Here is a 14,730-nt window from a genome sequence, read left to right on the forward strand (position 1 = left end):
TATAATTCATATTCATTTAGTACATATTGAAATTCTTTAATGAACTAATAAAAATATCTAATATTATATAAAAAAATTTTTCCAAAAATCTTTATATTTATTTTTTTAAGTATATATTAATAAATTTAATTAATTTTAGTGTAAATAACTTATTTAACATTATTTTTTAATTTTTTATATTTCAAAATATTGTTAATTTAATTTGACGTAATTAATAAATATATTTTAAGTAATCGATTTGTCACAAGTGGCCCAGTCAATGAATAAATGTGTGGATAGATGCCCCCAATGACAACATAATCTACATAGGTATACTACATTATTCGTACAAAAAAAAATATTTCTTAGTACAGACGCCCTTTACATAATTCTGGATACGCTTCTATTTGTTGCTGTTATTATTTGCTATCGATAGTCAACTGTTTTTAAAGTATAATTAGATAAGACTGACTATATTCTGTTATACTCTGCTTCATAGGATTAACTATGGTCTAATAGGCTTATCTCAGATTTATTGCTAACCTCTTGTCTGTCTATCTAAATTTTGTTTAGAAGTTACTAAACCTTATTATGATTTTCTTACAACTAATAACTATGAATAATCATAGCATTGAAATGACTAAGAATAGTTGGGAATTAGAGATATGACTTTAACAGCACTGCTGAATCTAGGTAGATAGGTATATGAGACAATCGACTTTAAGAACTTCGAAAGAAATACACCATGGAAAAAATAAACCGTTGTGGTGACTCATGATCCCATACTACCATTACAAATCAAAGTAACTTCAGTCAAATTGGCAACATATGAGACATTTTTTAGCTGGTAATGATCTAATTACACTAAGTTAAATAACCAATATAAAATTAAACATAATTTTAATAAAGTTTAGAATTAGTAATTACTAGTTCTAACTAGTATTCTCATTCCCGTTTCAAAGCAAGCTTAGCTCTATTATGTATCGTCGAGTATTGAAACACGCATCTATGCTTAACAAAAAATGTAAGATAATAAATAAAATGACAAAATATGATGTATAGATTATATTTTTTATTAATTTCTTTAAATCTCTGTTAAATTTAATATATTAAACTTTTTTGTTTGATATGCAATAAAACATTTTTAGAAATAAAAATTAATAAAGCTTAACTTTCTAAAGATTTTCTCACAAATAAATCTCTTTAAAATGTAAATTTTTAAATTTATATTCTTAAAATTTTTAAAATCTGTATTTAAATTGATTATAATTGATTATAAAAATTTTTATTTAATTTTATAATCTCAACAATCAAATGTTAGATTTTTCATTGACATTCTGAATTATTCAATACATTTATACATTATTTCTTAAAGTTACTTAAAGTTATAAGCAAAATACACAATTGATTTATTGTTAATAATTACAGTGGAATTTCTTCAATTTGAATAAAAATAAAAATATGAAGTGAAAGTTTGCTATGAATCACCCTGTTTATAAGAATTTACAACAGGTGAAGTACGAGTATACAATTAAATCGGAAAAAATGTGTGTCAGTGTCGTCACAATATAACGGTAGAGTGACCATAAGACCATATACACGTAGAGCAGTAACAATAAGAAAGCAACTAATGACATAACGAAGATATTTATTCCAATTCTGAAGTTACCATAATAGCAGTAATAACAACAACAACAACAAGTTAGTAATCCATAATACTAACCGTTGCGTTAACATTTCTCCAATAAACAAAGTCATTTCGATTAGCATTTCGCATTCTACCAAGAAGAAGATCATTCATATAAAATGCTCAGGCATGGTTAAGCTAAAGACCTGAAATACTTGTAATTCCAATCTAAGCGGCATGTGGCATGAAGAGCTCATTGCCTATTAGTGACAAGATATTACAGAATTCTAGGCACACACACGCACATCCAAACGGTCATAGATAGAGCAGATGGAGATGGCTAATAGTTAATAATATGCCGACAATAACGACGCTCCAAAACAAGTTTGGCTTTCAGATTTCCTGTACTCAAATGAAGATTCTTCAGTTTCAGTTGCCTCACAAACAATAAAGAAAATGCTAATTGGCTTCGCACTTGGCACTTGGCAAGCTGGTCTTGCAGGCCATTTGTTCCATTTTCAAAGTTACGTATTTGGTGGAGCACGTACAGGTTGTGCCATAAAAATATTTCTCAAAAATTTGTGTTATTTTGAGGAATAATTAATGTATTTAGGTTGATATTTACCACAGCATAGCATAGAATTGAAAAAAAAAAATAAGTTTATTTTTCATTCTATGGACTTTTTGTGACAGACAAGTTTTTAACTTACTATGTTAAGTGTCTGAACGTAAAAAGTTTTAATGAACGTTTAAGAATTGGATATTAGACAACTAGTGTCAATTTGAGACTAAAGACGGATGGTTGTATATATAATTTTAATAACCTATAATATTTTTTTGGTTTTGTTGTAATTTTTAGTCTAATGAACTCTTCATAGGCATAGCCCAGTTGGAACACATAAAGAAGGACATCTATTCCTGCTCCCTATAAAACTAAGTCCAGAATAATATTTCTTTAATAAAAACAGAGTCTATGGACAACAACCTCCCTTCCGTTTATATGTGATCTTCAACATATTTACGTCCTGCTCTAAAAAAGCAATAACGGATTATTGCCAGATTTTAACCTTTATTGTGTTTGTTTATTTTAAATTAATAATTTAAAAGAAATAAATTTAATAAGATTATAAGATATAAGATATAAGATAAGTTTAATAAACAAAAAAGTTTAAATTTAATAAAAAGAGGTAAGATAAATTAAACATTGATTATATCTGAAAAATAAATAATAAAATAAAAACAATTACCAATACTGATAAATGAATTTACAGCTAACTCTATAATATTACTAAATTGTAAAAATATGTATTATATATGTAGAATTTTAAATAATAATCGTAGTCTAACTCATTATCTAATTTTTAACATAAAGACTCTTCCCTGTCCCCGCAGGCCGTATACATCGTTCTAAAAATAAGATAAATGAACTTATCAAGCCTAATTTGTAATGGTCAAAATTACGAGTCTGATGTTCTGTGGGCAGCGATTTAAATAAATTCATTGTTCTGAGCAACTAATTCTACAACGCTATACGATAATATAGCTGGAATTCATAGATCACGTTTTAAAGTTGTTTATTCTATCTAGAAGTTATTAATCATCATTTGGTTATTCGATATAAAAATTTTTTATACTATTATGATTACGATATCATGATTAATTTATGGTTCCATACTCGAGTTATAAATTTATAACTCTTATATTAATATTATAATTTTATTAACTATTATTATACTAATAATAATATTTTTTAATGTTATACGAATCAAGATTTATATGGCATATAGCATATTAAAAGAAGTTTCTGAGACTGTGATATGTGTTGTTAAAATTTTTCACAATCCGTTTTTAAATCGCGTAAAAATCAGAATCTCGTCTCTAAAAATGCTTCATATTTGTTTAATAGCCAAACACATGCCCAAAGATGCAGATTTGTCATTCTAAGAATTTATTTTCTATCGTATATTATCTAAATCATAACTCTAAAGAACATATTAGGTTCCGCAAAAGATTCAAGACAGTTTAAGCTCTTGAAGATTTGTACTGCTACACAGTGAACCAAGAAAGGTAAATGGAATCACTGTATTTATAGCAATTAAAAATTAAATTAAAATGAGCTACAAAATTTGATAAGATATAAAAACTGTTATTGTATATCTTGAGGCCCTATGCTCCATTAGGAGAGGAGTAAAGCATTATCATAATATATATTAGTTAATGATTTAATTATTCGTATATATTATGCTATTTATAATAAAGTTAATTAGTTCATGTTCATGTTGAGTCTTTTTCGAGTTAGTGCATCTGGGCACTTTTACTCTTTGATAGTTGGACTGGTTTCTACAAATTCCCACCCTTCTTACTTCTTATGACTTGAAAACTATGCTTTATACGTGTTACTTATTTTATTACATATTATTATGTATGATATAAATATATTTAATATTAACAAATATTAACATTTATATGAGGTATGCGTAATATATTTAAAAAAAAATATTTATTATTTAAAATAGACAATATAAAAAATAATATTATTTTTTAAGTTATTAAATTTTAATAAACGAAATAGTTAGTTTCATTTGGCAATTACGTGTTTATTGTTATTGTTGTGACATTTAACAACAACAAATAAACATTTAATTATGAGTTTAATATAAATTTTTAGGGAAAGTACTAAAATTAAATTCAAATACATTAAAAAGCATTTATCTTTTATATTAAAAGAAAAAAAAAGAAATTAGAAAAGCAATAAAATGTACTAAAACACAAATTATTTCAAAGATACTGTTGAGTTTAGTTTACCAACTCTGAAGCTTTCATTTGCTTGAGGTTTCTAAAGGAGTGTCTCATCAAATTTCTGTTCAAATATAATTTCTTTGGCTTATTATCTATCTCTGCAGTCAGTCAGAGTACATAAAGTATTTGCCGTTTGCTGAAAATATTTAAATTTAATGGCTTTTATCTCAGTTTTGATTTTGAAATGAGATAGAATTGCAGTTTCACAATATTTATTACTGTTTTAATGTTCTAAAAAAATTGATGACACTTTCTAAAAAATAATTATTTTTATTAAAAATCAGTTGCAATCATTTTTCTGAAATTTTTTTAACACAGAAATAATATAATGAGAAAGAAAAAAGTGTACATATATATGTATATAAATATTTTATAATAATCATAAAAAAGTATTCAATATGAAAAACAAGGTTTCTGAATGAGGACTAGTTTATGAATTCGTAGTATCAATATTGCTTTTAAAAAAATTTTTAAAAATTGTTGAAATATATGTACGGATTATCATATAAAATTCCGAATATTATCAGAATAACAGAGAAGCGGTTGAAGGACGTAACTAAAATATTTACTCGTCCATTAAAAAAATAAAACTTGAAAAAAATAAAATAACATAAAAATGAATTTATTTATATAAAAAAACTATTAACGCTATATATGTATTTGGATTGATCAAGAGAGGAATTTTTAACTATCCTCTTATATTACAATTACATTATGACAATTAGACACCTTAATAGACCTTAAAAAAGATATTAATGATCCAATTCGGTATTTGAACTAATAGTATATTTTGATCATAACTTTTGAAAGTATTAACAGATCGTGATAAAGTAAAAATATATAGCAACTGCTAAAGAGATTGACTTACTCAGAAAAATAATTATTTTACTTAAGAGGCTTATTTAAAACTTCTTTTTTAATTTTGGTCTATATATAGCTCACCTTTATGATCATACAATATATCGCTATATTGGGAACAATGGTTAATATAATTCCTCGTAAGAACTAAGGACATCGCAATGGAGAATAGTTATTTAATAATAGCTAAGTTAAGTTAATAATAGCTAAGATAATAGTTAAGTGTGAGTTCTGATGTTTGTATCGACACGTGTCAAATCTAAATTACTTTAGTAGCGTTTGATCAAATTAATCAAAATTCAATTAATTCGAACTATAGGGATAGATGATATTATTAAGTAAATGCAATAAAATCTTTTGGGGCCGTTAAGCTGATAATTAAGTATCTGGTATTTTTCTCTTTATTATCATCAAAAAATTTTAGTTAGGGAACTACCTTTAAAGAACTACTTTAATTACCTTTAATATTTGTAACTAAGAACTGCAAACTATATGTAATAATTGCCCTATTATCCATATAATAATATAAAAAAGCACATCAAATTACAATAATCTATATTGTATTTGTGATAATCAAGTCAATCACCTATATTTTAATAATTTTTTTTTCCACTATTAACATTTCTGAAGATTTGCATAAACACTATAGACTTTTTTTTTCACAAAATATTTCAAAAAAAAATATTTTATTACACAATTATGCAAAAAAAATATTTAATTTATTCAATATTTTTACTCTTGTAGCATGTTTTGATCATTTTATTTATTTACGATCAATAAAAGCCTATTTTATTTAATATAATATTCAAATTGACGTTAAATATTATTCTGAACTTTCATCATTTAGTGGTATATACATACCTACATATACATGATATACATATATTGAAGTCTGATAAAGACTGTACTTCATAGAATCGTTTATATTATTAGTCTTCTTCTATTTTAAATACAACATGGCATATATCTATGTATATGTACTTTAGTATGAGCATTTATAGAATAAATTTTTTTATTACTCAATTTAATTTAATATTGTGCCATAAATTATTAAAATCGAATCAACTTTCACTATCACCCGCTATCTAGCCAAACCTATTTCAAACCTATATAATTTGTAGCCAAATTTGTTTGGTTTGACCAGATTTAATCTATATCTCAGGTCAAAATATTCTTACTCGACGCATCATATTGGTTCAACCATACCATGAGCTAAAATTTTTCTAACAAAACTGATCAAGTCAATTTAATTTGTATGTGGTTAGAGCATGTTTTTCTGAATACAGTTAGAATACGAAGATAGGTACGACGAAATAATTTTTAATTTAATAGATTCCCCCTAAAATTTCGCCGTAATATGATAATGTCAAAATAAATATTGTTATATTTATTAAAAATGATTTAAAATAAAGAAACTAGGCATTAGTACCACATCTTTCGTACCAGACACTGATCCATCAGATTGCTCTTTTTGTGATTAAGTATTTAATCTAATAGCTAGAAATTGGTTATTCGTATATTGTCTAAGTATATTGCCTAAGTAGTACAAAAAAGTATTGTTTTATATGAACAAAATTTTATATATTGAAATTATATTTTTTCTGAAAAAATACATAACTTTAACATAATTTATAGAAAGCAGTAAAAGCAGTATTTTAATTCACACAACCATATATAGTAATTACAGTATGTAAGTAAAAAAGCTTCAGTCTTTAAATGGATGTAAGAAGTAGATAAAGAGTTAAGATAATTTAGGATATATAACGAAAGAGAAAAGTTATAGATCGAGGTAACTAAAGATAAAAACAATAACAGACTCTTTTGGTGGTTTAGCAAATGATATTAAAGCTGACTATTTATATATTACGGGTTGAGAAGTAAAGAAGTTTTTATATAGTATATATTACTTTTATAAAACTTTATATTAGAATTGGAATTTTTATCTTTAATATAATGCTAATATTTAAATCACTTTTACATGGATTAAAAACTGAATTAGTTTTCAAATGTACAGCACCGAGACTTTAATATTTACAGTACTTAGCGTTTAGCCAATTTGGCTATATATTATTGTAAATATTGTACCGGTTCTTAACGGAACGTAGCAATACTACCATAGTTGATCTTTTGTGCTGCTACAGACTCTAACCGAACAGCAGATATTCGAATGAAAGTCAAAATGTCAGCCGTTGAGGACCTCCTAATGTCAGAAGGGGAAAGTAATCCTCGACCCAGTGATTTCCTCAAGGGTGGACAGTCACAGAGAATGTGACTAGAAGTCTCGTCTCGGACAGATCCATTTTGTTAAGGCGATAACGCAGTCCGTGGTGATTCGGTTATATCTTTACTTTACTTAATAACGTTAACGTTACTTCATATCTTAATTACCACCTAATTTTTGTTTGTTTGTTGTTTAGATATATACAGGATAAAATGGTTTTATCAATTAAATATATAATTTATTATAAATAATAATATGTTAATTACTAATATTGAATTTGTATTGTATAATATATAATATGATAATACTCCTATTATAAAAACAGCACAAAAAATTGTTTTCTTTGAGGTAATTAGAAATAATTCTATAAGAATTAAAATCCATAACAAGTCCATAATTTGTTCGGCTCCATTGTACTTTTGTGTAGTTAAAAAAAAATTTCGTGATTGGAATCTTTACTTCATTTTTCAATTGAAATACAAATTTTACGGTGTTTTTTTTTTCACTTGTCACGGTATTTGCGGATTGTTCCGTCAGTTCAAACGGAAAGTGTGTCACATGCATAAAGTGTGGACGGACAAGTGATCGTGCGCGGCGTGCGAAGTATTTTAACCAAAATTGTTAACATTTTAATATAAAATGGCAAAAGAATGTACTGAAGACACAAAAAGAAAAGAAAATTGACACCAAACCAAAAATCAACAAACCTAAAAATTTCCGATTCATAAAACAAAAAAAAAAAGACTAACTATAAAGTTGTAAGACAGCCGAAATTGATGGCGATGAACGGATTTGCATAGTACGCCCATATTAATTAGCACTACCTCAAATCTCTACCACCAATATTCTTTCTGCCTACTTGAACTTGAAATTCGCAATTACATTGAAGTATCTAAAGGTTCAGAATTCTTTGCATCGCTGCCTCTGGCATAGTTTACGTAGTCGATAATCCACTTAACAGGTTGTCAACCGTGTGTAGATATAAAAAATTTTTTTTTATTCTTATACATATAAAAGTAATATTATTATATCTTTTACTTACAAATCGTAATCTATATTGTTTTTTTTATATTACAATTATATTATAGTCTTTAGTCTTTATATTACAAGACTAAGTTCTAGTTTCAAAAAGTATTTTTTTTATTTATTTCAAATTTATTTATTTTTTCATTTATACCTTTTTTTAAATTTAGTAAAATTTTGTTAGTTCTGTTTTTAGTAAATGAAAATCAAACTATTTTTGTGCCTCTAGAAAATTAGTTAATTTTTTTTTTGTATTGTTAAAAATTTTCACTTTGACCACGACAAGTTCACGGAACTTTGCTAAACCAAGAAGATGCGCACCTTTCGAAAGTTAAAAACGAACTAAACCGGCCACGATTGCCAAGTGGCCACTAATCCAACATTTCACAACTACAACTTAAGTCCAAGTGGGAAATTTTGATATCTGTGCATCGAAAGAATTTCTATATTTCTTGCTTTCTTTCTTCTTTGCTTCAATGAAACTCGACCAAGGCCAAGAAAGAGCAGCGCACTGAAGAAAGCGCAAATAGAATGAGTCAAAATAAAGCAGCTTGGAAACTCTTAAGAAATGAAGAAATATATGAGTAAGTACTTGGTATCAGTATACAATCAATACCAGGCGGCGATGAGCATGTTAAGCACAAAAGCAAGAGCAGCTCATCCTACGGCTTTAACATAATGTAAGTATAAATCTCATGGATTAAAGTTGTTAAGAGTCTGCAAAATTTTTTTTATGCGTTTATTGCCTCAGGTAAGCAATGCATAGTTCTCGAGTATGCGAAACGTAAGATACAATATTTTGTTTTGATATGAGTTTGCTACAAACACCTGTTTTTTTTGAAATTTTATGTAGATATATGCATGTATATATGCATATATGCACGATGAAAATATAAAGATAAGACCTTTTTCAATAATGTTATAATTCTTTTGCTCTTAAAATCTTGCCTCCTAAAGACTTTAGAATTTATTTTTTTACTAAATATTTTTTTATTTTTATTTTTTCTGATTTCGTTTATTTTAATTTTATTTTGCTTTTACTCTAATAATATTGACTACTAAATCTTAAAAACTTTAAAATCTTTTTTCTATTTTATTTTATTTATATTTTATTTTTATTTTTTCTTCTTTCCTTGTTTTTTATTTTATATTTTTTTTATTCTTATAATTTTGGGTACTAACTTAAAAACTTTACATATTTTTCTATTATATTTTATTTATTTTTATTTTATTTATCTTTTTTATTTATATTTTATTTTTATTTTTTTCTTATTTCCTTTTTTATTTTATTTTTATTTTGTTTTTGCTCTTATAATTTGGGTACTAAATTTTAAAAACTTTTAAACTTTTTTCTATTTTAGTTTAATTATTTTTTATTTATCTAATAATTATGACTACTAACTTAAAAACTTTTAATTTTTTTTCTATTTTATTTTATTTATTTTTATTTTATTTATTTATATATTTAATTTATATTTTTCTAATTTCCTTTTTTTAAGTTTATTTTTATTTTACTTTTGGTCTAATAATTTTATATACTAACACTTAAAAACTTCTAAAATTATTTTTTTCTAAATTTTTATTTTATTTGTTTTTCTTTATACTTTATTTTTATTTATTTCTTATATTTTTTTTTTATTCCATTTTTATTTTACTTTTGCTTTAATAATATTGACTACTAAATCCTTTATTTTTATTATTTGTTTTTTTATTTTTACTTTATTTATTTTTTTATTTATATATATATTTATTTTTTATTTTTATTTCTTTCTTAATTCTTTTTTTTTTATTTTTATTTTTACTTGTGCTCTAATAGTTTTGGCTCTTTAAACTCTTTAAAACTTCACTCCAAATTTTATTGTTGTACTTAATTAATATACTTAATCATATAAAATTAATGAAGTTTTGATAAGAATACATTTCTATAAAATCATTTTTTATTTACTTATATAATGAAACTTTGCACAAACCACAAAAATGTATTCGCACATATCATATTTCGCACATATTATTATGCTTCATATATTCGATATCCCTCTTCAATTGCTTATATCCTCTTCTAACAAAAACACAATCTATTTAAAATTAATTCAAAATTACCTTAATAAAATTTCCAATTGTATTTTAATGATATTGCATCAACATTGATAAACATATCAATGTTGCCTTTCAGTGGGCTTGCGTGATCCGTATTCGTGTTTTGTGGATGTTCTTCCCGTTGTTGATATTTGACTTGTGTCCTTTGTATCCTTGTGTCCTTTTGTTTTGCGAACAATCTGCAACCCTTGTTGCTGATTGCCGATTGTCGATAAGTTCTTAATAACCTATTTCTTTTTTTGCGAATACAAGTGATCATCACACTTAATTTATTGAAAAAAATGCATTGTCACGTGGGCTTCCTGCGGTGCATTGTTGATTGGTCCATGGTATATATTTTACCTGTGATAACTTCATTTGGCAAATTGTTTGAAAATATTTTAATCTCTTTCTTTTCGATTGTAAGAAATTTGCATGCCTATTTTGCAATTTGCTTTGAGATTTATGCAAATTTTATTAGTAATGTGCTTTCAATGAGATTTTAAGTATTTTCTCTCGTGTCATTTGCATTCTAAAGTATGCAAATTTTTAGAATCTAATTTTGCATAATCCTTTCTTGAAAGGATTAATGCTGAATTTCGACACCAAAATACTTATTACAAGATCGTAAACAATTTTAATGATCTTGACATTGTTTGTGAGAAAATATATTGATCCGATATTGTGAGAAAATAATTTATTGCCACTTATAGAATATAAAAGTACGCATAAATCATATTCGGATTGTTGAAATATATTGTTATTAAATTTTACATTAATCGTCAGGTATAATTATTTTTTTGTGAGGTAGAAAAAATAAAGGAACAACATTATATAAACAGAATATCTATGTAAATACATATATAAATACATATATACATAAATAATTAATTATATAATGAATTTGTGTCCTTAAACATTTCTGTTGTATTAACTAAATGAATTGTATTGATATATACTAAATAGTGTCAGTGACGTACTCGTATTGTAAATGCATATAAATGCAACGAATACGGTGGAGCTCGATCTTTTACTTGTGTATGTCTTCATTCCTTGCTATTTCAAGCATATGTTACCCACCCATAGAGTAGATGTTATTCCTCGCCTATCACTTTCGACTCGCTTTATCGCTTACGTCGTGGTTTTTCCACAATTGTAAGTCGTGTTTTTGCAATATCAGGTCTTATTCTCCCAAAACTATTAGTTATTTACTGCTTCTAATATTGAAAGAAATATTCGTTTTTCAAAATTTTTTTATGTAATTAGGGTAAAATTATTCATATTTTTATATATGATACTTTATTTTTAAGAACTGATCTATTTAAATTTTTTGATCAATATTTCAAATCTCAATAAGTTATTCTTACAATCACCTATTATATGTCTAGAACAAAGTATATGAAATGTGATGACATTTAGTTGGTACTAAAAACAACCAGTTGATGTAGGCACATCTCCAAGAAGGTTCTGCTATAAATCTGAAATTCCGTTTTAACATGTATTGAAGAAATCTGGAGGATCTTTTATCTGAAAACTTTCTAGTTTTCTTTTGTGTAAACCTTTCATGTACTTTTCTTATGTACTACATCTCATTTTATATCAATTATGCTTTGGGTACTTATTTAAAGGATTCGCTTTACGTGATACTTTTATTCAAATTTGTGGGTAAAATTTATTTTTAACAAAACCATATACAACTGATTACTGGTATTTTCTGACCACTTGAATTTCTTGATTATTTCAGGTTTATTTTACTTTTATATTTTTTACACAGTATTATTGATCAGATGTTCTGTCTCTTCAAGGTCAGTTTATTTTAAAGGGTATTTCTTGTTTTCGTTAAGGAAGATAAGACATAGTCAAATATTAAAATTTATATTTATTTCAAACACAATGGAAAGTATAATAAATTTTTATATAGAGAATTAGCTTTACGCATAATTCAGTTGGCATTCATAATTCTTTTAATAATGATTTAACTTAGATCACTCTAAATTAATTGAAACATATTTAATAATAATTTAAGCCGGATCTATTGTCAGCTCTGTAAACGAAGATACGCATCGAGATTCTTACAAAACTAACAGCTCCATTCTGGTTAACTGGTGTTGTGCATAGAACACTATGTATGGAAAATTTATTTGATAGAGACAAGACTTTTAATCATCACTCGTAATATCTTAAACGTACGTTAACGTTTATGTGACTGTTTAATGCAGTATAATCTAGTAAAAGATTGATAAACAATATTTCTTTGAAAATACTGCGGTGCAAGCGTTTCAATCAATGGACATCACTTCAGGATTTCTGGCCTTTGTCAGGACAGTGGGAATATGTGGTTAAAAGGCAATGAATGCGGTAAGATGGTGCCAATGACCAAAATAGTAATTTCATATGGACAAATATTTTTTTTTTGAAAGAGCGACTTAAAGGAGAAAGTCTGCATTCATACTCCACATAGTTTATAGAAGCTTAAGGACAGCATTCTGACAATTATACCTTCCACACTTTCAAAAATAAAGCAAAAAGCCATGGTATAAGTCAAACCGTGAACTCTTATGGTGGCTACTTAATGAAATAATTTACTATATAATAATTGAATATGCAATAATAAATTGCAAAAATGATCCATTAGAACAGTAATATCTGCAGCATTAAAATCAATATAAGTATACAATAAAAACTATATTAACTGTTAATTCTCTTGAAGAGACAAATTTTCTATAATCAATTTTTTTTTGTTACATCATTATATGAAATTATTAAACCTCTTCTGAATATCGGCTACCGATAAATGTTCACCCAAAAGATTTTCACAGTAAAACTATTTGACAATCGGTAGTATTTGAAGCATCGATGTGATTTACAGAAAATTGAGTTTAATGCCTACTTCCAATTTCTTCACAGGTAATTATGTACTAAGAAATTAATATTGTAGTAAATAATTTTAAATCATTTCTTATGAATCATTCCCAACTTCCTTCATGGACGCCTACTTCCCCAGCACTATAAAAAAATTACAAAAAAAAAAATCATTAAGAAAAGGATTAAACTTAACGAAAATCCTTTCATAACGATCGAAGTTGTGCATTTTATGATCTTCAAAATAAAATAATAAATAAAAAATTAGATTCGTAAATTAAAAACTAAAATACCAGTAATTGTATGGAAGTTCCCAGGACCGAATAAGTAATTACACTTTTCTAGTAAAAAAAATGGACTAACTCAAATTGTTTCGGATGCGCTTCACACGCTACATTCAATTTAAATAATTTTTATTTTTTAATATGAAAAAAATTGAAAGTGGTAAAAAAAAGTGAAAAATCGTATAAAAAACATAAAAAATTTGTGTGCAAAAAAAATTATTTATCATACCAAATGTTTACCTACATAGGCAAATAGATAGGTCCATATGGTGGTGGTGCTGCCGACATTGAGGAATACCTGAAGCGACGGTATTTAAGCGAGCACACATTCTTCTATCAATGACGTATGCAGATTAGGTTGAGTCGAGTTGCTTTATTCAAATCCTGTGCGCTCCTGTGTTTGTATGTCGGTGTGGTTGGTTAAACAAAGGGTTCAATTTAGACCGTAGTCGTATTAGACTTTTTTATATATATTGTTTTAAAGCATTTATAAAAAATTATATAAAACCCTTTCGATTTTAAGTTTCTTTCTAAGTTTTTTTTATTTTTATTTTTTTTTTTGTTTCTATGACTAATGATATTCGATGCTAATGTTTTTAATTTCACTTTTGCGTGAGAATTTTTAACATTTTTCTAGGACTAAGGACTCTGTTTAAGTTTTTTTTCTTAATGTGGTAAGAATATCTAAAGGACTTTTATACTCATACGTTCATTGCAGTTTTAGAAAAATTATTTATATGATCATATAACAGGGATGTAAGGTATAAAATACTTTAGTGAGCAGAATTAAGTTTATTATTAAAAGAGTTATTGATAATAATGTTATAGATAAATAATAAATTTTTACGTACACTTACATTCATTATTATTTGATTTTCTGACGTTTCGATTAAATGGCACAAGGTAGAGTTATTAGTCACAGCTCGTAATAAAGTAAGTCTAAATTGAGAGAGAGAGGAAGAGCGCTTTCGCTGCATGATTATTATCAACCAGTAACTGCT

The sequence above is a fragment of the Teleopsis dalmanni genome, chromosome 1 (genome assembly GCF_002237135.1).
Source record: "Teleopsis dalmanni isolate 2A chromosome 1, ASM223713v2, whole genome shotgun sequence".
Classification (NCBI taxonomy): domain Eukaryota; kingdom Metazoa; phylum Arthropoda; class Insecta; order Diptera; family Diopsidae; genus Teleopsis; species Teleopsis dalmanni.